Source organism: Mustela nivalis (genome assembly GCF_964662115.1).
Source record: "Mustela nivalis genome assembly, chromosome: 10".
Lineage (NCBI taxonomy): Eukaryota > Metazoa > Chordata > Mammalia > Carnivora > Mustelidae > Mustela > Mustela nivalis.
The window spans coordinates 28,604,467-28,627,362 of NC_139029.1; the positions used below are offsets into that span (position 1 = coordinate 28,604,467).

The 22,896-nt window shown below is 44.8% G+C and overlaps 1 protein-coding gene and 1 long non-coding RNA gene across 7 annotated transcripts in view; one reads left to right on the forward strand and one right to left on the reverse strand.

Moving 5' to 3' along the window:
* RHBDL2 (rhomboid like 2) overlaps nt 1-10,637 on the reverse strand; it is a 50,487-nt gene extending 39,850 nt beyond the window's left edge. For 2 of the 4 annotated variants that reach the window (XM_082687015.1, XM_082687010.1), the window contains exon 1: nt 10,371-10,500. The gene's annotated coding sequence lies outside the window, so the exon portion shown is untranslated. Of the gene's footprint in view, nt 1-10,370 lie in introns of all 4 variants that reach the window. The other 2 variants (XM_082687012.1, XM_082687014.1) reach the window with 2 other exon arrangements.
* The window catches only part of LOC309842603, a 69,114-nt gene extending 48,530 nt beyond the window's left edge, over nt 1-20,584 (forward strand). For 2 of the 3 annotated variants that reach the window (XR_014299688.1, XR_014299691.1), the window contains exon 3: nt 8,555-9,465. This is a non-coding gene — a long non-coding RNA (uncharacterized lncRNA). Of the gene's footprint in view, nt 1-8,554; nt 9,466-20,492 lie in introns of those variants that run through there. The other variant, XR_014299689.1, reaches the window with a different exon arrangement.
* Nucleotides 20,585-22,896: the final 2,312 nt, after the last annotated feature.

Genomic DNA, 22,896 nt, shown 5'->3' on the forward strand with positions numbered 1-22,896 from the left:
CAGGTCTCCCAAGTAACTGTTTTTCAGCATTTGTTTCTATACAGCTTCCTGGCTCCTCTCCTGAAAAAAACTAATTTGATAGCTGTAGCAGATCTCTGACAGGTGACATGGAGGCAGCAGCACCTTTGAGACCCACAAACTAAGGACTCCAGGTTCCATTCCTACCACAAACTCTGTATTCTTCCAGTGGAAAGCAAAGTCAGTTTTACTGCTGTATTCCTTGTGCCCCGAAAGTTCCTGGCACACAGGAGGTGTTCAGAAAATACTAGCATCTGCGTAAGGGTAAACAAACTCTCTGCAACTTTTCTGTAACTCTAAAATTATTCCAAAATAAAAAGTTTATGTAAAGAATACTGGAAGGAAGAAATCTGTCCAGACCACATTAACCAAGAGTCTTGTATCATTTTATGTTGAAAAGTGCCTTCTACCACCCTTTTCCTCTGCACCCCACCCCACCCCACTCCCACATCATTCTGCCATCACTGAACCATCAGAGGAGACCAGCAAAGCCCCCATCTTGTAAAGGCTACCAAAGGGCTTGTCACCTGTCTTTGTGCTTGGCACTGTGAAGACCCGAGTTCTGCTCCCAGCATACCCCTTAATTTCACTGTGCCAGTTTCCTCGGCTATAAAATACACCCCCTTTCTCCCCTCAGTATCTTACAGAATTATTGTAAGAAGCAAATGAAATAGGAAGAGTTGCCATAATAGTGAGCACTTACTAGGGGTGTCTGGGTGGCTCAGTGGGAAGTGTCTGCCTTTGGCTCAGGTCATGATCCCAGGGTTCTGGGATCTAGCCCCAGGTCAGGCTCCTTGCTGAGCCAGGAGCCTGCTTCTACCTCTGCCCTTCCTCCTGCTCCTTCTCTCTTTCTCTTGCTCAGTCTCTCTCTCTCTCTCAAACAAATAAATAAATACATCTTTAAAAAAAAAATAGTGAACACTTACAGACTTTTTAAAATATTTTATTTATTTATTTTTCAGAGAGAGAGAGATAGAGAGAGAGCACAAGCAGGCAGAGCAGCAGGCAGAGGCAGAGAGAGAAGCAGGCTCCCCACTGAGCAAGGAGCACAATGTAGGACTCTATCCCAGGACCCTGGAATCATGACCTGAGCCAAAGACACCGGCTTAATCAACTGAACCACCCAGGTGTCCTGCACTTACAGATTCTATGCTAAACACCTGATGAGCCTTCTCTTCATTAATTTTCACAAGAACCTTATAAAGCAGGATAATAACAAAAAACAAAAGTTAAAAAAAAAATAAGATCATAACACCCCCATTGTATAGATAAGGAAACTCGGGCTTCCAAAGGAACTTGATCAAGATAACCCAGCCAGTGAGGGGAGGGCTCAGAGAACAGCCCTGGGTGTCTCACTTCACAGACCTTGTGTGTTCCTCTGTCCTGCGATTTCTGAGCACCAAGTGTTAAAGAAGTGGACATCTTTATTTAGCTTATTTTCATCCCATCCTTCCCTCTACCCTCATCTCCCTCTTCTTCCTCCAGCTCCCCAAACAGACCTGGACTAGAGCCCAGGAGTTTCCAAATAGGAGCCATGGAAGTGGCAGGTCCTCAGCCTAGAGTCTGGGGCTCCCACTGCTGCCCCAAGGAGTCAGGATAGACACAGGCACCCAGGAAGGGAAAAGCATCTGCCTCTCCAAGAACCCAAATGTCTAAGTCAGGCTCCCCCTCCCTCCTTCACCTCACCCAGGAGAGCACAGGCGAGGCCACCCACCTTAGGACAACTCGTCTTTGGCAGAAGAGACTTTGGATCATGAGTTTGTGCTGTTTCCTAGTTGCATTCACACGAGTAGGTTTTAAATATCTGAATTGTTTCTTTAAAGAGCTGGCCCCACCCACTGATTGGTACCAGGCGGGCCCCAGCCAAGGCTGAGTCCAGCCTTGCTGTGGCCTGGGAGCCCAGGAGGCTGAGCGGCAGTCTGTGCTGGGTGTACCCAATTTTCGCCCAGCTGGGCCTGGTGGGGAGGCTTTTGGCGGTGTTGCTAGGCAACCTGGGTAATTGGAGAGGCCACGGATTGGGCTTCTAGGCCACAGAGATTAACAGTCTCCTTCATCACGCTGCAAACCATCATTATGGCCCGTTCCAGAGGCCTGCAGCAGTCTCTGTGGTTATAGCCTGAAAGAGCACTTTTTTAGCTACAGAAATAAAGAACCAGCTTTTCAATATTATGGGTTTGTGGCTGTGGTTGTTTTCTTCTTGCTACATCTCTGAGGATACACTCAGAATAAATAAGCGGATGATTTAAAAACAAACAAACAAACAAACAGACGCCTTCAAAAACCTTTTCCAAAAGTTTTTCTTACTCCTAAAGCAAAGCAAACTTGCACTCACTGTGAGGGCAACTAAGGTAGAGACACCCTGCTTCCTGAGGTCCGTGTGCGCCCACGACGCGGTAAAAGCTGCTTCCTTGGAATCCCACGCAGCTGGGGCTGTGGTTCAGGGTGGGGGAACCATGGCCTTGGTCCCAAACAAGGCCTCTCAGCAGAATAATCTCTGTCTTTCCCACTCAACAACAATCACAATACCCCCCTTCCCAGGCTCCAGCCACTTTCACTTACACTATTTCAATGGTCCCTCCTTGCTGCTCTGTGAGGATGACGTCATACTCCTCCCATTTTACAGATGAACCACTAAAGCAAAAGAGTCATTCCTGATCATATAGCAACCTAGTCACACCAAAGCTGAGACACAAACCCATTTTTCTGAGGCTAGAGGGGCTCTCCCCCATCCTCACTGTTTCCCCCAGCACTACCTAGGGGGTAGGACATACAACTTTGTACCTGATCACAGTATAAGTGATAGTAGTAACAATACTCACTGGCATAGAGACACAAGAACTATCATATCATATCTATCATATCATATACATATTATACTATTCTCCACACATCACCCTTGCTGATTGTGGCCAGTCTTCCAAAGCTGCCTCCCGTACACTAAGGAATACAGCCTGGAAGAATGCCCAGAGCTGGACACCCTATTTAAGTAGCTTAACCCAGTCTACCAGAGGACAGGGCTAAAGAGAAACACTGATCCTGAGCCATCTCCGCCTTCATTTGGGGAGTTGACTCTGTTGGACGGCATTCTGATACTATTCCGTCAGTCCTGTGAGTAAAGAGGCAGAATCATGGCTCTCATTAGGTATTTGTAGTTACTCTTCAAAAGGGCTCTCACTGCCTTATCTACCATGTTCCTGGTCCATCGATAGTGACCAGCTGTGCGAGACTGCAGAGGACTAGGGATTTCCTGGGATGTGGGGCTTGGGATGCTAAAATCAGGACAGTCCTGGGCAAACTGAAGACAGTCACTTCTCATAGATCACCTCCATCAGAATCATCTAGGGACGTCAGGGGAAGATAGCTGGTTCTCTCATCCTGGCAGTGGTTCCTAACCTTGGCTACACATCAGAATGATCTGAGAAGATTGTAAAAAAAATGTTGACATCGGGCTCATGAGCCCAGCTCGTCCACCAATAGTATCAGAGCTTCCAGGACTAGGGCCCAAGTGCTGGTATATTTTAGCGTTCAGTCCAAACTAAAAACCCCTACCCTAGAGATTTGGATTCAGAGGGTCTGAGCTGGGGCCTTGCCCAGGAATCTCCATACCTTTTGACAGCTCCTCAAGGGATGCTTATGTATACTGTGGTTTGAGAAGCTGTGGTTTGAGAAGCTGTGGTTTGAGAAGCAGTGAATTCTTATGTGATGTGTGCATTCACTGGATAAGCACTCCCTGAATGTCTTATGTACGTTGGGCTCTGGAAACATAAGAAAAAAAACAACCCACCTCCTATTCCCAGGTCCTCCCTATCCAGGGAGGAATAAAGATCTGTAAATTGTCCCAACACAGTATACTGTGGCTTATAAGTGACTCAGCCCCATCAGGGTGATTATGGTTAATCAGTTCCCAGAAGCCTAGGGTGATAGATTACAGATGGCATCTATTATTTGCCATTCCTCCCACTAAGAGGTGGGGTTTATCTCTCCTGCCCTTGAATCTGGGCCAGCGCTGAGACAGGTTTAGGCCAGTAATATGGGGCAGAAGTAGCACATCCCAAGGCCAGGCCCTAAGAGATCTGTAGCCCCACTCTTGTTCTTTGTGGAAGCCTAAGACCATAAGAAGGTTGACTACTGGGGCACGTGGCTAGCTCAGTTAGTAGAGCATGCAACTCTTTTTTTTTTTCTTAAGATTTTATTTATTTATTTGACAGACAGAGATCACAAGTAGGCAGAGAGGCAGGCAGAGAAAGAGGAGGAAGTAGGCTCCCTGCCAAGCAGAGAGCCTGATGCAGGGTTGGATCCCAGGACCCTGGGATCATGACCTGAGCCCAAGGCAGAGGCTTTAACCCACTGAGCCACCCAGACGCCCCGAGCACGCAACTCTTGCTCTTGATCTCTCGGTGTCATGAGTTCAAGCCCCACATGGGGTGTAGAGCTTACTATGAAAAAATATAAATAAGTAATTCAAAAAGAAAGTTGAGCACTGTGTATGATATGAGACTGAAAAATCATTGACCTCTACCTCTGAAACGTATAATGCATTTTATGTTAGTTAACTGAATTTAAATAAAAAAATAAAATTCTTGGGGGCATCTGGGTGGCTCAGTGGCTTAAGCCTCTGCCTTTGGCTCAGATCATGATCTCAGGGTCCTGGGATCAAGCCTTGCATCGTGCTCTCTGCTCAGAAGGGAGCCTGCTTCCCCCTCTCTCTCTCTGCCTGCTGCTCTGCCTACTTGTGATGTGTCTGTGTGTGTGTGTGTGTGTGTGTGTGAAATAAATAAATAAAATCTTTAAAAATAAATAAAGTTCTTGTGAAAGTAAGAAAGAAAAGTAAATCCCTAGAAATAATCAATTAATTAGTTCATTAATTCATTAAAAATTTAGAAAAGAAGCTTGATTACCCCGAAGCCACCATCCTATGATGAAGCCCAATTATTCATATGGAGACAGAGAGGCCATGCGGAAGGGCACCGAGATGCCAGACCTATGTATAAGTGAAGGCTTTTTTTTTTTAAGATTTATTTATTTCAGAGAGAGAATGCCTGTGTGTGGGAGTAGGGGGAGGGGCAGAGGAAGAGGTAAAGAATCTCCAAGCAGACTCCCTGCTGAGAGGAGGGGGTGGGGCTCACTCTCAGGACCCTGACTGAGATCATGTTCTGAGCGGAAACCAAGAGTCTGATGTTCAACTGACTGAGCCACCTGGGTGCTCCTAAGTGAAGTCTTCCTAGACCCTACAGCCCAGCCCATCCACCAACTAAAGACAGCCAAGTCAGTGACCCCGGCTGACACCACACACAGCAGAACTACTCAGCAGGACTCTGCCCAAATTCCAGACCCACAGAATCAGGGCAAAATAAAATGATTATTGTTTTAAGCTGCCACGCTTTAGAGTGATTTGTTAACACAGCAATAGTTACCAACATACTCATCAGAATGAGAAGACAGAATGGCATCCCATACCATTCTGTCTTCCCATTGACATTGTTCAACTTGGTAACCCTCCACAGAGTAGACTGCTGGTGTCCTACCTGAAATATTCTCCATCTCAGCTTCCACTCCTGGCCCCCTCCAAAGCAAACCAATACAACCATAAATCAGACTACAGCAACTCTGCTTAAAACCTCTCAACGGTTCCTTGCTGTCTCTGAGACAAATACAGGATCCTTACCAAGACTGGTAAGGTCCTGCATGACCTCACATTGTTTTGCACACAAATCTGCATTAGATTTTGAAAAAGCTATGACCCTCACACACATTTTACAATAATGTCTAAAATTCTTTTTTACAAGTTAAAATAGGTACTAAGACAGAATTTGCTGGTGTAGTCTTATTAGAAACATGCTTTAGGTATATTTCCATCTAAACCTTGGAGTTACACATTTAGTTCAGTTTTTGGAAAACATCTGTCATCTAATCCAATTGTCAGAGCCAATGTTCACTGTCCAACCAATTAGTCAAAGCAGAATAATTTTCTGTCTGTAAGAAAACCCACCTTCATTTTTAAACATTTCTATCAGTGAGTATATCTGCAGTGATATACAGTGAGTATATCCGAAGACAACCAATTCAGGTCCCAATTAATTCTACAATACACAGTTAATGAGCTAAGGCACTTCAATTTAAAGCAGAGTGGCATAATAGAGCACAAATTCTAGAGGGGAGGTTCTAGAGTTGAAGTCCTGATTCTGCCACATAATAGCTCTGTGACCTTGAGTAGCCTGTTAAACTTCTGGTTGCTGGGGCACCTGGCTGGCTCAGTCAGAAGAGTCCAGCTCTCAGTCTCAGGGTCATGAGTTTAAGCCCCACACTGAGTGTAGAGCTCACTTAAAAAATAATAATAAAATAAAATGAAAAGTAAATTTTAAGAGTCTGCAGTAAGGTACCACCCCTTCAGTTTATCTTATCTGATCCCTCAGGAACAAAGCACCCTCTACTTGTCCTTCTGGTTTTTATAGCCCTGGGCAATGCACCACTGAAAGTTTCAGGACAAATCTAGCTAAGCCAGAGAAAGGAAATAATGAAAGCAGAACTAGGGTCTCCTGCCTGGTTCCGCAGTAGAGCAAGGCAACCCTGAGCCTCAGGGTCTTGAGTTCAAGCTGCATGTTGGGCATGAAGCCCACAAAGAAAGAAAGGAAGAGAGAGAGAGAGGAAGGAAGGAAGGAAGGGAGAGAAAGAAGGAGGGAAGAAGGGAGGGAGGAGGAAGGAATGAGTTCACAAGAAGAACTTCAAAGAATCCAGTCAGGAGTGCTTGGGTGGCCCAGTGAGTTAGGTGTCCAACTCTTGATTTTATCTCAGGTCTTGATCTCGGGGTCATGAGTTCAAGTGCCACACTGGGCTGCATGCTGGCTGCGGGAACCTACTTAAAAATAAAAATAATAAAATCTAAAAAAAGAAAAAAAAAAATCGAGTCAAGCAGATTGCTTTCAGGAGGGAATACCTGTGGAATCTGAGGGCCCGGAAACGGATTCTCTGAAACCTATCCACATCCAGTTCCATGTTCAACACAAACTCTCACGCCACATAACAGAGCCCAACACAATTCACAATTCCTGGTGCCCCCCTGCAACTCCATCTCTCTCCTTTACGTAACAAAGCACAAATCAGCAAGCTGTATACCCCAGAATTTGCTCCAGATACAAATGTAAATCACTTGTAAATTTCAGTATTTCTATTAGAAAGAATAGATTAGCGGTAACCCAGCATACAGCCAAAGATGAAGCACAGTAGATCAGAACACAAGGCAAGTTTGGAGGCCCTTCATGAACCATTAGGAAGTCCTGAAAAGGAAGTCCTAAAGAGGAAGGCTCATTTCTTCAGACAGAGAGGAACCCTATCAGGCCTAGAGGTCTTGGTGCCATTTCCCTGACCCCTCCCCATGCCTCAGCCACACTTCTGAAATACAAGTCAGATGGTGTCCTCCTTTTGCTAAATCCCTTCAATGGTTACCCAATACCCTTGGTGTAAAATCTATTTTCCTTAAACAAGGCTCATAGCCTGAGTCCTACCCATTTATCCTTCATTCCTCCATTGACACTACCCTTCGGCCATACTAAGCTCCTAGAAATTCCAGCTCCCACCCTCCACTAGGCTTTTGCATGAGCATCTCTCTCTGCTAGAGTATCTTCCTTCCCCAATTTGTTCTCCTGGTGAACTTCTTTTTTTTTTCTTTGTTTCAGATTGTATTTATTTGAGAGAGAGAAAGAGAGAGAGCAAGCAGGGGAGGGGTAGAGGGAGAGGGACAAAGAGAGAATCTCCAGCAGACTCCGTGCTGAGTGAGCATGGAGCCCAACTCAAGGCTCAATCCCACAACCTTCAGATCATGACCTTCAGCAGAAACCAAGAGTTGAGCACTTAACCAGACTGAGCTACCCAGGTGCCCCTCTCCTTCTAACACCCCCTTCTAACATTTCTAACTTCTAACTTTGAACACCCCCTTCAAGACTCTGTCCTAAACACCTCCTCTGCAAAGCCTTACAGGCATCTGCCATGAGCCTGCCATTGGCTAGGCCCTGTATCCAGTAGAGAACAAGGCAGACATGGTGGAACTAAATGACGCTCATCGTTCCCTCTGCAGCCTCTGTTCCTGTCTAGGGTACCATGCCTTCTTTGTATTATCACCATCTCCTCTATGTGAGTCTTGAGGTTAGGACTTCTGTTTCATTCATCTATAAATCCCTATGAGGGAGCCCACAGAATACATCAAAAAATGTTTGTTGGACCCATTTACAAAAGGATTCATCAAACATTCCTGTATTAGGGACACCCAAGGTGCTGGTTACACAACTGTGAACACACAGACATGGTCCCTGCCCTCTTGTGCCCAACAGAGCACTTGAATGAATAAATGATGGGTGAATGAATAAATGAATAAATTAAATGAATAAATGAATAAGTAAATGAATTAATGAATCAGGAAGGAATGTGCCCCTCCCCATGGGGATGAAGCAACCCAGGGCAGGAGATGTACAGGAAGTGAGAAGTTGGTGTCTTTAAGAAGTTGGGAGAATAATCATGTCCTTTTGTTCTCTCTGATACACAGGAACTGGAAAGACAGCAAGGAGTTGGACAAAGAGCATGGATAGAGTCTGATCTAGACTTGAACTCTGGATCCATTGTTTATCAGCCATGTGACCTTAGGCAATCCCTTAGGCTTAGCCTGTTGTATCTCCCAGTGTCTCCATTTCCTTATCCGTAAAATGGGAATAGTAATATCGTAACAGGGATAAGACAATGCATTTAAAAGCCCTTAGCCTGAGGCCAGGCAGAGTTGGTTTTAGGAACTGGTAGTTTCCATCACTTGCTCAGTGTGTCTGCAAATTCAGAAACACCGCAGGGGAGCCTGCCCCGGAGCTTCATCTCCCTTCCCTGGAGTCCCAGCCCTGGTTCGGGGTTCTTACCTCAGACCCGAGGGAGGCCCCTTCCCCATCCCGCCGCATCCCCACCCCTTCTGAGCCTCCCTCTCCCTTCTTCACCTCCCCCTTCTCTACCCATTCTGAGTGTACGCGTCTGCCTACGTGCTTTCAAGATCAGGGGTTGTCTTAGACATCTTTACAGACCTATGGAGAGGGGGAGGTGGCGGTGGGAGGTTCGGGGCAGGAACGCGCGAGGGGAAGGGGGAGCGGTGTGCTAAAGGAGAAAGGAAGAGCACTGGTGTTTATTAAGGACCCACTGCCTGCCGGGCACCTGCTTGGTGCCTGACCAGCTCCCTGTCATGCCATCCTCAGGACAATACCACTCTGCAGGGGCTCCTGGGTAGCTCAGCCGTGGAGCGTCTGCCTTGGGCTCAGGTCACAATCCCCAGATCCTGGGATTGAGCCCAGCACGAGCTCCCGGATCCCGGGGAAGCCCGCTTCTCCCTCTCCCGTTTCCTCTGCTGGTGTTCCCTCTCTCACTGTGCCTCCCTCTGTCAAATAAATTAATTAAATCTTTAAAATAAATAAATAAATAAAACACTCTACAGATGAGGGAATGGGGGCTCAGAAAGTGAACAGGAAAGATGGGATAGGAATCCAAGTGTCTGGTCAACTTCAAAATAATGTTACCTATGCCACAGGGCGCACCAGCTTATCATTATTAAATGTGTATGAAATAAAGGGCAGTTTCCCCAGTCCCATGAAGAGCAGAGACTGTGTGCCTAAACCTCCCCCGTAATGCAGGTTTAGGCTCAAACAGTGATGAATAAACAAGTGAATAATAACACATGAATGAGCGAAATCCCTCAGACACCCACACCAGGAAGGAGGAAACAAGCCCGGGGGAGGCGCCTAGCAGGAAGAAGTCCTCCCTGGCAGCTGTCTCCAGTGCGGGGCACGCGGGAGGTCGGCCAGCCCAGGAGGGCTAGGAACTGGCTCAGCTGGAAGGGACTGGGGCCAATGTTGAGGGACAAAGGTGTGGAAGGGGGGTTGGTTATGGTGAAAAATGGGGTGAAGGAAGAGAGGGCCAGTGACTGACCAGGGCTGGGAAGGAGAATGCCATTACCTGGTCCCCCGCCATGTCCCTGGGGGAGAAGCCAGAGTCAGCCCCCCACTCCTAACTCAACATGGTACGTTTATTTTATTTCATTTTTTAAAGTAATCTCTACACAACTCACGACCCCCGAAATCAAGAGTCCCATGCTCCTTGGACTGAGCCAGCCAGACGCCCCCTCGACATCCTACTTTCAAAATGAAAGTTGCAGGATCCCAAGCGGCCATCCTGAAGACTAGTCCAGAAGGGAGGTTGCCAAGAGCGTCCCACCGCCGACTCCTTCCCGCTCAGACCCGGGACCCCGGCTTTTCTACCCCGGAGCGCCTTCTGCCCCGCCCCCTTCTCCGCCCGGAGGGCCTCGTTCCGCAGGTCCCAGACCCCGCGCTTACCTCGGGAGGCCCACGTCGTCCCAGCCAGGACAGGCTGCCCACCGCCTGCCAGGATGCCTGGGCCGAGGGGCTGCCTCTGCGGCCCTGACGTTCCCGCCCTGCCAGCGGTCCCTCCGTCCCTCCCCAAACTAAAATCGTTCCAACAGGTTCCCAGCCGCCCGGCCCACGGGGAGGGAACCTGATGAAATCCCCTCCCCGCCTTGACACCCAGTCTGGGCCGGGCTAGGCGGCTCTGCAGTCTCACTCCTGGGTTGGCCCTGGATGAATGAGTCCTCCCCTCCGCGGGCCTGGGTCTGAGCCAGGGAGCCAGCGACAGTTTCCGATCTTTCTCTGTGGCCCCGGTACTGGACTCCATTCTGTCTCCAAGTCCCGCTTTCATGACTACATCTGAGCCCTTCCCCACTGTGCCCTCCTAGGGAAAAACCTCAGCAGGGTGGTCTCTGCCGCTCTGCCTTTGGTGGTGGTGTGTTGGGAAGCCAGATCTGGCACTGGACACCGGAGTGGTGTGACTTGGAGACCTTCGGCAGAGATTTAATCACAAGCCCCCTGGGCTCTGTCTACCAAACTGGTTCTACCTTGACCCCTGGTAAAATAGGTTTACTAGTTTCTCATTATTCATTCAGTGCATTTTAATAATTCCCATCTCACTAGGCCCTGGGGATGGTTGATATGCCCTTAAGTAATTTTTGTAAATTAATAAATTCTCATTTAGGATTTGAACATCGGTTTCTTCTGAACCTTGTTAATATGAATCAGTGCCTATAAAATCTCAGTTCTGAGATTTTTATTTATTTATTTATTTATTTATTTATTTATTTAAAGATTTTATTTATTTGAGAGAGAGAGACTGCAGGGGACGGGGGTATGGAAGGGGCAGAGGGGGAAGCAGACTCCCTGCTGAGCACAGAGCCCAACTCTGGACCCTGGGATCATGACCTGAGCAAAGGCAGATGCCTAACCAACTGAGCCACCCAGATGCCCCCTCCCCCCTGATCAAATCAATCTTTGCAATGCTTAACCCCCACCCCACCACCATCACAGTGCCTAGGGGACCTTTTCCCAATTGGATGTTCCATTTGGAATTTCTACAAATGTTTGTGTGGCTTTTTTTTTTTCCAGCAGCTCTTAGCTGCTCAGGCAGAGAAGATGGCAGGATTGAATCAGGTTTAAGTGCTACAAAGAGACCAGAGCCAAGTATCCTGCTGGCTCAGTACAGCACCATTTCTCTGAGAACTGCTCCTTCTCATACCACCCCTTGGGATTTTGGCTGTCATGTATATATTCTGTGGCCAACATTGGTCACAGTGATTGGACCAGAGAAGGACATTTGACTGGGGACGGGATGGGGGGGACATACAAATTTCCGTTTTCCTAAAAATTTGCACTGGGGGCAGAAAGACTTCACTCTGTCTCTGTCTGTAGCTGAAATGAAAAACGGTAAATCTGGAAGCTACTGAGTGTTCCACATGTGGAGCAGCAGAGTAAACTAACTTCCCTGCCTCTGAGCTTACCGCATCATTGGGGGTGGGGGTGGGGGGGGTGTCTTTCCCTCCTGTGTGTCTCCTTTATTACTCACATACAACACTTCCCCTCGGACAGTTCCGGTTACCAAATGCACGGAGGTTTTCCCCCACCAAGCAGTTTGAGATACCAGCTGGGGGTCCGACAGTTTAACTCAATTCTGACACTGCCGACCCGGAGATAGCAGCTGATCCCACAGATTAAGGGCTCGGTCCCACAAGACTGTCCCCCACATCAGATGCCCATTGCCAGTAGCAGGTACCTGGGTCACCCACACCACCTCTCTGATGTGGCTACAAATCAGAAGTTCCCATACTCCTATTCTCTGGTTTGGTTAATTTACTAGAGTGGCTCACTTGGGGAAATACTTACCGTTACCAGTTTATTAAAGGGTATGATAAAGGACACAAGTGAATGGCCAGATGAAGATGTGCATTGGGTAAGGTCTGGGAGAGTCTCAAGCACAAGAGCTCTGTCCCCTTGGAAACAGAAGGGCTGCGTACCCTCCCCATTCCTGGATGGTTCATGGACCCGCACTCTCTCTGAACCCCATACTACTGGGATTTTATAGAGGCTTCCTCACATAGGCATGATCAATTATTAAGTCCATTTCTAACCCCCTCCCCTCTCTGTAGAAATGGGAGGGGAAGAGCTGAAAATTCCAAGCTTCAAATCAGGGCTTGGTCTTTCTGAGGACCAGCCCCTTCCAGGAGCCATCCAGGAGCCCACCCAGAGCCACCTCTACAGAACAAAAGTGGCTTCTAGTGCTCTTATCACTCAGGAATTTACAAGGGAGCTCTGTGCCAGGAACATGGGAGAGACCAGCATATATTTTTTATTATCTCACACACATCCTAACAGCTACCAAAAAGTATTTAAATTATCTGGGTGTGTGTCTTTCTCTTTCCCTGCTAAAGAGTATGCCCTGAGATTATGAATTCTTCGAGAGCAGTAACCCACTCTGTTTCATCTTTGTATCCACGCAATGATGCCAAAGTTTGACACAAAAGTGTGAAACAATAATTGTTTGTCAAACTTTTGAACTCAAAAGCAACAGTTCCCACCTTTAGCAGATGAAGCCTCCCTCAGCCACCAGCAGGTGTCAGGACGTATCTCTGTAGCTCCTGACCACCAAGCTTCTTGTCCGAATTGTGATTCCTAGCAGGCAGTAAAACTACGGAGGAGTCCCTAGAGGTGTGCAGTGTATGGGATAGCTCAAGACCCCTGAGTGTTAGGCCACTCAGCAGGAAACAATATAAAGTAAGCTGCATAAAGTTACTTATTATATTCTTCCAGACTCCATGGAGTATGTTTCCCAAATGCTGAATTCTTTCCTAAATGTCCTAGATAAACTGCAAATGTGAATATCCCAATAAGGTAGCTTTCTTTCTGGGACTGAGCATTTGTTACATGCTTAAAATATATGAATTATGCATTTTTTAAAGGTACTCTGTTTATGAAAAAAGACATATTAACCATTCACAGAAAACCCAGTACAGCTAAAAACACTAGATAAAATGTAAAAAAAAAAAAACTTTTTCAATGCGTGACTAACCTTGGCTGATATCTAAGGGATTCCTAGGAGAAAACAGGAGAAAATGAAGGCTAAATGAACAAATCTATTTAAAGAAGACACACCCCAAAATTAAGAAAGTCGGAAAGGTTGAGAGTTTTTATTATTAAAATAAAATTGACATATAACATTTTTTAAATGATTTTATTTATTTATTTAACAGAGATCACAAGTAGGCAGAGAGGCAGGCAGAGAGCCTGATGCAGGGCTGAGACCCTGAGATCATGATCTGAGGCGAAGGTAGAGGCTTAACCCACTGAGCCACCCAGCACCCCGGCATATAACATTATATAAGTTTAAAGTATATAAAGGATTTTTTAAAATTTTTAAAGTAATCTCTACACCCAACATGGGGCCCGAATTCACAACCCCAAGATCAAGAGTTGCATGCTCCACTGACTGAGCCAGCCAGGCACTCCCAAAAGTTTTTTAAAAACAGGTGAAAACATGATTAAACTAACCAAAAGAGAGTTGGTATAGTTATATTAATATCACACAAAATAGAATTTAAGTTAACAAAGTTATCAGAGATAAGGAGGGTTACTATAAGTTGAAAAGAGCTTCTGGGTGGCTGGCTGGCTCAGTACATAGGGCATGCAACTCTTAATCTTGGTGTTGTGAGTTCAGGTGTTGTGAGTTCAAGCCCCATGTTGGGTATAGAGCCTACTTAAAATATTTCTTTTAATTTTAAAAAATAAAATATATATATATATATATTTATAGATTTATTCAAATATATTTTAATGTAGATATATAATAAATATTAATAAATACACATACATAATAATATATTATTATATAAATAAATATCTAAATATATTTATTATATATTTATTTAAATATATTTATATATTTATTATATATTTATTTATATTATATATATCTATTTATTTAAAGAGTTTTGAATTTACCAGGAACCTACTACAATTATAAATATATGATTGATTGATAGATGAATACCTACATACAGAGAAACATATATAAGAAAGCTTTCTGGCGTGCCTGGGTGGCTCAGTCAGTTAATCTCACTCAGTCATCTGCCTTCGGCTTGGGTCATGAACTCAGGCAGTATCCTGGGATTAAGCCCCATATCAGGCATCTTACTCAGTGGGAGCCTGCTTCTCCCTCTCCCTCTGCCCATCTCTTTCTAGTGTTCCTGACCCCCCGGTCCAGCCTGCCGACATTGCAGAGGCTGGAAGGTTAAAACTGCACTTTTAAGACCTTCTTGGAGCTTGGTCTCTGGATGTATTTTAAATTTCCTAGTCCTCTACGTGCTAAGGGTTTGAATCTGGAATTGAGTTTTGTTTGTAGTAGGCACTGTGAGATATACTGGAACTAGTCCAGAGTTGATTTTCTTTTTTTTTTTCTTTTTTTTTTTTAAGATTTTATTTATTTATTTGTCAGAGACAGAGGGAGAGAGAGCAAGTTAGCACAGGCAGACAGAGAGGCAGGCAGAGGCAGGATGCCTGGGTGGCTCTGTTGGTTAAGCATCCGACTCTTGGTTTCAGTTCGGGTCGTGATCTCAGGGTTTTGGGTTGGAGCCCCACATCAGGCTTCACTCCCTCTCCCTCTGCCACTCCCACTTCTCATGCACTCTCTAAAATTAATTAATTAATTAATTAAAAATTCTTTCATTTATTTCTTATAAAATACTGCAAAATATTTAAATGCACAATAAAACAGTAAAAAATGAAAGTCTCCCTAAATTCCATTTCCAAAAAGTAACTAAATAGCTACCTTACCTATGTATCCATCTCATCTATCTGTCCACCAGTCTATCCCTATGTGTATATATTTGCATAGTTTCTACAGCTTTAAATTCCCTCCTCTACATTTTTCCAAGTTCTTCACTGGCCAGAGTGTTGGATCTAAATTTGCCTCACAGTTCTGTTAGCTACTAAGGCTACAACTATTGCCTTAATGAATCCCTTAAATCTTGTGTCTCTACCAAAACTCCCCAAAGTAAACAAAGAAGCCTGATCTAACTGTGTCCTTGTTGCTTCTTGATGGTAGAATCTTAAAATTCAAGCTCCTAGATTCCCTCTTGGATTTTGCCAAAATTCTTGAAGCTATGTCTGCAGTTTACTCTGCCTATATTCCCTAATGCAACAGAGGCTTGTTTTCAGACTCCCCTTAGCTCCTCTCTCCTGACCACAGACCTGTGATCTTCCTGGGATCCCTGAGTAGGGCTCTCTGCTCCGCAAGGACCCTGCTTGTTCCTCTCTCTCTCTGCCTACTTGTGATCTCTGTCAAATAAATCAATCAAATCTTTTTTTTTAAAGATTTGATTGATTTATTTGACAGAGACAGAGGGATCACAAGTAGGCAGAGAAGCAGTCAGAGAAAGAGGAGGAAGCAGGCTCCCCGCTGAGCAGAGAGACTGATGCGGGGCTCGATCCCAGGACCCTGAAATCATGACCTGAGCCGAAGACAGAGGCTTTAACCCACTGAGCCACCCAGGTGCCCCAAATCAATCAAATCTTAAAAAAAAAAAAATGACTAATTTTTAACAAGTGGTACAAATACAACTGATATCCACATGCAAAAAAAAATGAAGTTGGATCCTTAGCTCACACTATACACAAAAAATGAATTCAAAATGGATCATAGACTTAAATATATGAACTTAAATTATAAAAATCCTGCAAGAAAAATGGGAATAAAATTGTTGTGACCTTGGATTAAGCAACGATTTCCTAGATGTGACATCAAAAGTACAACTGATTAAAGAAAAATCAGGTAAGTTGGGTTACCTCAAATTTAAATGTTTGTGCTGCACACACCGCCACCAAAAAAGCAAAATGAGAGAAAATATTCTCAAAATGGGAGGACAATATTCGCAAAGTGATATGTTTGATACGATACTTGTCCAGAATACATAAGGAACTCTTAGAACTCAATAATTAAAAAGACATAAAGCTTGATCAAAAATTGAGCAAATATTTTGAATAGGTATTTCTCCAAAGAATATATACAAATGACCAATAAGCACATGAAAATACATTCAACATCATTCATCACAGGTGTTTAGAGGAATCCAAATCAAAACTACAATGACATACCCATAAGATATCAGCCTGACCTCTAGAGAGGCAAAAGAAGAAAGGGCACTGAACTCAACCAATGATTGACAGCCAACCAATGGCCCCATGATTTAACCAATCTTGCTTATATAACGAAGCTCCAGTAAAAACTCTGGACTCTGAGCTTCATGGCTGGCAAACTTTGATGTACCAGGAGGTGATATGCCCTGATTTCACAGGTAGAGGGCATGGAAGCTCAGCATTTGAGGCCCTCCCAACTTCTGTGGCTCTCCTTTGGCTGGTCCTGACTTGTATTGTTTATAATAAAACTATATTTGGAAGTATAGAACTTTCCTGAGTTATGTGAGTCGTTCTACCAAATTTTCAAGCCAGAGTGGGGAACCCTCAAATTTGTAGCCAGTTGGCATAAATGGGGTTGGCCTGGGAATGGCTAAAGTTTGGGTGGCTTCTGAAGTGAAGTTAGTTTTATTGGGGACCATGCCTTTTAATGGTGGGTTCTGTGCTAACTCCTGGTGGTTAATGCCAGAATTTTATGATAGTATGTTAGTTGATGTCAGAATATCACCTTATCTGGTAAAAGAGCTACATTATGGTTATGTGATCCACCTGGACTATCTAGCTGGGTCCTAAAATTCAATCACAGATATCCTTGTAAGAGGGAGGTGGAGGGAGATTTGCCACCAGCAGAAGAAGAAAAGGCAGTGGGACCACATAGGTAGTCAGATGATGTAACCACAAACTGAAAAATGCTGGCAGCCAGCAGAAGCAGGAAGAGGCCATGAACAGACTCTATTCTGGAGTGTTTAGATGGAGAAGAGTCTGGCCAATGCCTTGATTATTTTTCTTTTTTTAAAGTATTTTATTTATTTGGGAGAGAGAGTGAGAGAAAGCACAAGCAAGGGGAGGGGCAGAGGGAGAGGGAGAAGGAGAAACAGACTCCCTGCTGAGCAGGAAGCCTGATGAGGAGCTCAATCCCAGGACCCTGGAGATCATGACCTGAGCTGAAGGCGGACGCTTAATCAACCGAGCTACCCAGGTGTCCGTAATGTCTTGATTCTTCATTTTGGACCAATAAAACTGATTTCAGACATCTGACCTCTAGGATTATATGAGAGTAAATTCCTGTTATCTCAAGTCACCAAGTGGCAATTTGTTACAGCAGCCATAGGAAACCAATATATCTATATCTCGTTTACAGATAAAATTGAGGCCCAGAAACTTTCCCAAAGTCTGGCAACAAGGACAAATTCACATTCAGTTTCTCTGGCCCCAGAGCCTATGCTCCCAATGGCTATTCTGTCGTGCAATTAACAGAAAGCTTCTCACCGCTCACCATCTTGCTGTGGTTGCCACATTCCATTCTTCACAACTCCAGAAGTCTGCTCCTTGCAAGCCCCCTCCTCGTGTTGATATCGGCATTAACTTCATTTAGGCTAAAAGAAATAAAAGCACCCCCATCTTACCATGGGAAGTGGGAATTTGGTCCAAAGAATCACAGATAAGGGGCACCTGGGTGGTTCAGTCGGTTAGGCGTCTGCCTTCAGCTCAGGTTATGATCTCAGGATCCTGGGATCGAGTTCCACTCTGGGTTCCTCACTCAGCGGCCAATCTGCTTCTCCCTCTCCCTCTGCCACTCACCCTGCTTGTGCATGTTCTCTCTCTCTGTCAAATAAATCAATTAAATCTTTAAAGGAAAAAAAGAATCACAAATAAGCAGCACAAAAACAGGGGCCCCTGGATGGCTCAGTAGGTTAAGGGTCCAAATCGTGATATTGGTTCAGGTCTTGATCTCACAGTTGTGAGTTCAAGCCCCACACCGGGTCAGGAGCCTACCAAAAAAACAAAACAAACAAAAAAACAAAACAACAACAACAACAAAAAACCTACAAAAGCATCTTGGTTTGTATTTCTAGGCTTTGTGCCACTGAACCCTGGCCCTTGGGCATTTAGAATACAGTAACAGCTCTAGTGCCCAAAGACAATGCCAGTGGTCACTCCCCTGCCCCACCTACATCTGTTGCTCCCTACCCTCCATTCTCTGGACACAGTTCATCTCTGTCCTTGCCTCTGTTTCTTCCTGCTATTTCTACTGATGGATTCTGTCCCTGCTGTCCTATATCTTGCTAGATTTCTTCTTTCTCCTAGATGCTACGACCTTATGGCTTCTGCTTAGAGCTTTTTCCTTCTGTGTCTCAAGTACTGTTTCACTAGAAGTCAAATGCCGCAAAAAGGTGTATGGCTAGGCTGGTCAAGCACTATCTGATCTGGTGCCCTTATCGGTCAGAGGCCTTTCTAGACCACTTTAAAATGATTCAATATATTTAACATATTTATAATGATTCCCAGTTTTGGCCCAGTGAAACTGATTTCAGACATGTGATTTTTAATAGTCAATATATTCAAAAATAGTTATGTAATGGTTTTTAATTTTGAAATGTTGATATTTGCAATATGCTGGAAACCCTATCTTTTGCAGTACTGATCTTAGAATGAAAAAAATTATTTATTTTTAAAAGATTTTATAGGGGCGCCTGGGTGGCTCAGTGGTTTGGGTTGCTGCCTTCGGCTCGGGTCATGATCTCAGGGTCCTGGGATCGAGCCCCGCATCGGGGTCTCTGCTCCGCAGGAAGCCTGCTTCCCTCTCTCTCTCTCTCTCTGCCTGCCTCTCTGCCTACTTGTGATCTCTGTCTGTCAAATAAATAAATAAAATCTTTAAAAAAAAAAAGATTTTATATTCATTTATTTATTTGAGAGAGAGACAGGAGAGCACAATCAGAGGAGGGGTAGAGGGCGAGAGACAAGCAGATTCCCTGCTGAGTGCAGAGCCTTATGAGGGGCTCTATCCCAGGACCCCAAGATCACAACCTGAGCCAAAGTCAGATGCCTTCACTGACTGAACCACCCACACTCCCCAGAATGAAAAAATTTAAAATCAATTAAAACATATGCACAAGAGCACACAATTTTTCAAAAATGTTTTAGAAGATATGTAAGCAAACAGTTGGTTCAATGCCCAGCTTCTTTGTTGGAGTCCCGCAGCAAATAATGGGAAGAAAGGCTGTGGGTTAAAAAATAAAAGTAGCTGGGGGCGCCTGGGTGGCTCAGTGGGTTAAAGCCTCTGCCTTCGGCTCAGGTCATGATCCCAGCGTCCTAGGATCAAGCCCTGCATCGGGATCTCTGCTCAGCAGGGAGCCTGCTTCCCTCTCTCTCTGCCTGCCTCTCTGCCTATTTGTGATCTCTGTCTGTCAAATAAATAAATAAAATCTTCAAAATAAATAAATAAATAAAAGTAGCTGAATACAAGTGCCCCACTGAGAGATACGTTCTGACTTTATTAAGAAGAGCTGGGGTGCCTGGGTGGCTCAGTTGGTTGAGCGACTGCCTTTGGCTCAGGTCATGATCCTGGAGTCTGGGAATCGAGTCCCGCGTCGGACTCCGAGCTCCGCGGGGAGTCTGCTTCTCCCTCTGGCTTTCTCCTTACTCATTCTCTCTCACTGTCTCTCTCTCAAATAAATAAATAAAATATTTTTTAAAAAAAAGAAGAAGAAGAGCTGTGCTTGGCATTCGAGGGGCATCATCTCAGTTAACTCCGGTAATTCACCTGTGAGGTAGGTTCATTTTATAGGTGAGCAACCTGGGTTCAGAGAGCTTGTGACTGGCCTAGACTTCCACAAAGTGGTCAATATCCGAGCTGGGATTTGAGCCCACATCCGCCTGATCCCCAGATCTGTTTTTTGTTTGTTTGTTTGTTTTTTAAAGATTTTATTTGTTTATTTGACAGAGATCACAAGTTGGCAGAGAGGCAGGCAGAGAGAGGGGGGGGATGCAGGCTCCCTGCTGAGCGAAGAGCCCAAAGCGGCCTCGATCCCCAGGACCCTGGGATCACGACCTGAACCGAAGGCAGAGGCTTTAACCCACTGAGCCACCCAGGCGCCCCCCCACCCCCAAGATCTGTTTTAACCACACCATTCTGCTATTTGCCAGAGAGAAAAGAGGCCTCTGCTACATCCCATCTCTGTGAACGGCAGCCAGCTGCACTGGGAATCAGAGCCACACCAGCAGAGAGGAGACTCAGGGTAAGCTCAGAGAGGGATGGCAAGAAGATCCAAAGCATTGTGGTACTTGTGGCTCCTACAGGCTCTGTACCTCAACAAAGGAAGATGGAGTGTCTTCTGGTGGTCTAAGCAGTCACCATTCCCATGCCACATTGAGAGTTAGGAAGGGTGGCCTCTGCTGTTCTGCCCTGTCTTAGGAGATCAAGGGTAAACAGTTGCTACCAGATGGTTATTCCCCCTTTGTTCCATGCTCCTTTCACATTGGTGGTATTTTGTGGAATCTCTTATTTCCCCCCCTTTTCTTTGTCATCCTCTACTTTCTGTTTATATCCCCTCAGAAATAACACAATACAGTGGCTAAGTTTATGGACTCTGGACCCAGACTCTTTGAATGCTTACTAGTATTCCTAGTACTAATACTTAATAGTACTTTTTACTAGCTTTATGATCTTAGATAAATTACATAAATTCTCCATACCTTGGTTTCCTTTTTAAAATCCTACCATGTGGGACGCCTGGGTGGCTCAGTTGGTTAAGCAGCTGCCTTCGGCTCAGGTCATGATTCCAGCGTCCCAGGATCGAGTCCCACATCGGGCTCCTTGCTCAGCAGGGAGCCTGCTTCTCCCTCTGCCTCTGCCTGCCACTCTGTCTGCCTGTGCTCACTCTCTCTCCCTCTGATAAATAAATAAAATCTTTAAAAAATAATAAAAATAAAATCCTACCGTGTAAATTTGCATACTTCTAATCTACTCTTTATTTTTTAAGAAGTTATTTATTTATTTGACAGAGAGAGAGACACACAGTAAGAGAGGGAACAAAAACAGGAGGAGTGGGAGAGGGAGAAGCAGGCTTCCTGCTGAGCAGGGAGCCGAAGCAGGGCTTGATCCTAGAACCATGGGATCATGACATGAGCGGAAGACAGACATTTAACAGCTGAGCCACCCAGGTGCCCCTGACCTACTCTTTTTTTAATAGCTGCATCAAATGTACCATACTTTCTTCAGTCACTGCTTGAATGATGAATATTCTCTTTAATCTCAGTGTTTGGCCGCTGTGAACAACGCTGCAATAAACATCCTCGTAGATATAGTCCAGTGCTTTTCTTTTATAGGATGTCTACCCAGACATGGGATTTGTAGATGAAAGAATATGTTTTTATTTTTTAAAGGTGTTGCTGAAATGCTTTACAAAAAGTCTATACCAGTTGCACCCGGCTGGTCAAGTCAGTAGAGCATGGGACTCTTGATCTCAGGGCCATGAGTTTGAGCCCCATGGTGGGTATAGAAATAAATAACTTAATTTTTTTAAAAAAATCTATTCTACTTTATAGCAATATCTAATAATGCCTCTTGTTCAACCATCCCACCAGCAATAAATATTATCTAAATGTTTTAATTTTCACAATCTGGTAAGTATAGAGTGAAATCTTAAACTGTTATTTAATTTACATTTCCCTGGCTTTGGTGAGTCGGAACACTCTAATATGCTTCTTGTGCACCCACATTTGTTCTGTGAATTACTTCTTCATGGACTTTGTCCATTTTTCTGTTCAAGTCTTAGTCCTCTTCTTGTCCATTTGCAAGAATTCCTCTAATGTTATAAATGGTAAGTCTTGGATGGCTCAATCACTTAAGCATCAAACTCTTGATTTTTGTCTCAGGTCATGATTACAGGGCCGTGGAGTTGAGTCCCACCTGAGACTCAGGGGGGAGCAGAGTGGTGTCTGCTGGAGATTCACTCTCTCTCCCTCTGCCCCTCCCCCACTGCTTGCATGCTTGTGCTCTCTCTCTCTTTCGTAAATAAATCTTTAAAAATATATATAAATGTCAACTCTCTGTTCACTCTGTTGCATTCCCCCCAAAATTTTTTTGCTTGTTTTACGACTCATTTAAAAGGCTATACTTGGGGGCCTGGGCAGCTCAGTCAGTTGGACATCTGCCTTTGGCTTGGATCATGATCCTACAGTCCTGGGATCAAGTCCCACATCAGGCTCCCCACTCTGTGAAGAACCTGCTTCTCCCTCTGTTTCTCCCTCTGCTTCTCTCTTTCTCTATTTCTCTGTTTCTCATGAATAAATAAATAAAATCCTTTAAAAAAAAAAGAGGCTTCATTTAGTCAAGTAGTTCCTTTTTGTTTGTTTGTTTGTTAAGTAATCCCTACACCCAACAGGGGAGCTTGAACTCTTGACCAGAGATCAAGAGTTGCATGCTCTGCAGACTGAGACAACCAGGCTTCCCCTACTTTTCTTTTCTAACGGCTGAGTTTTTTGCCTTGGTCTACCTCATGCCTAGGTTGTACATATAGTCTCCTGCATCTTCTTTCTTTTTTATAAA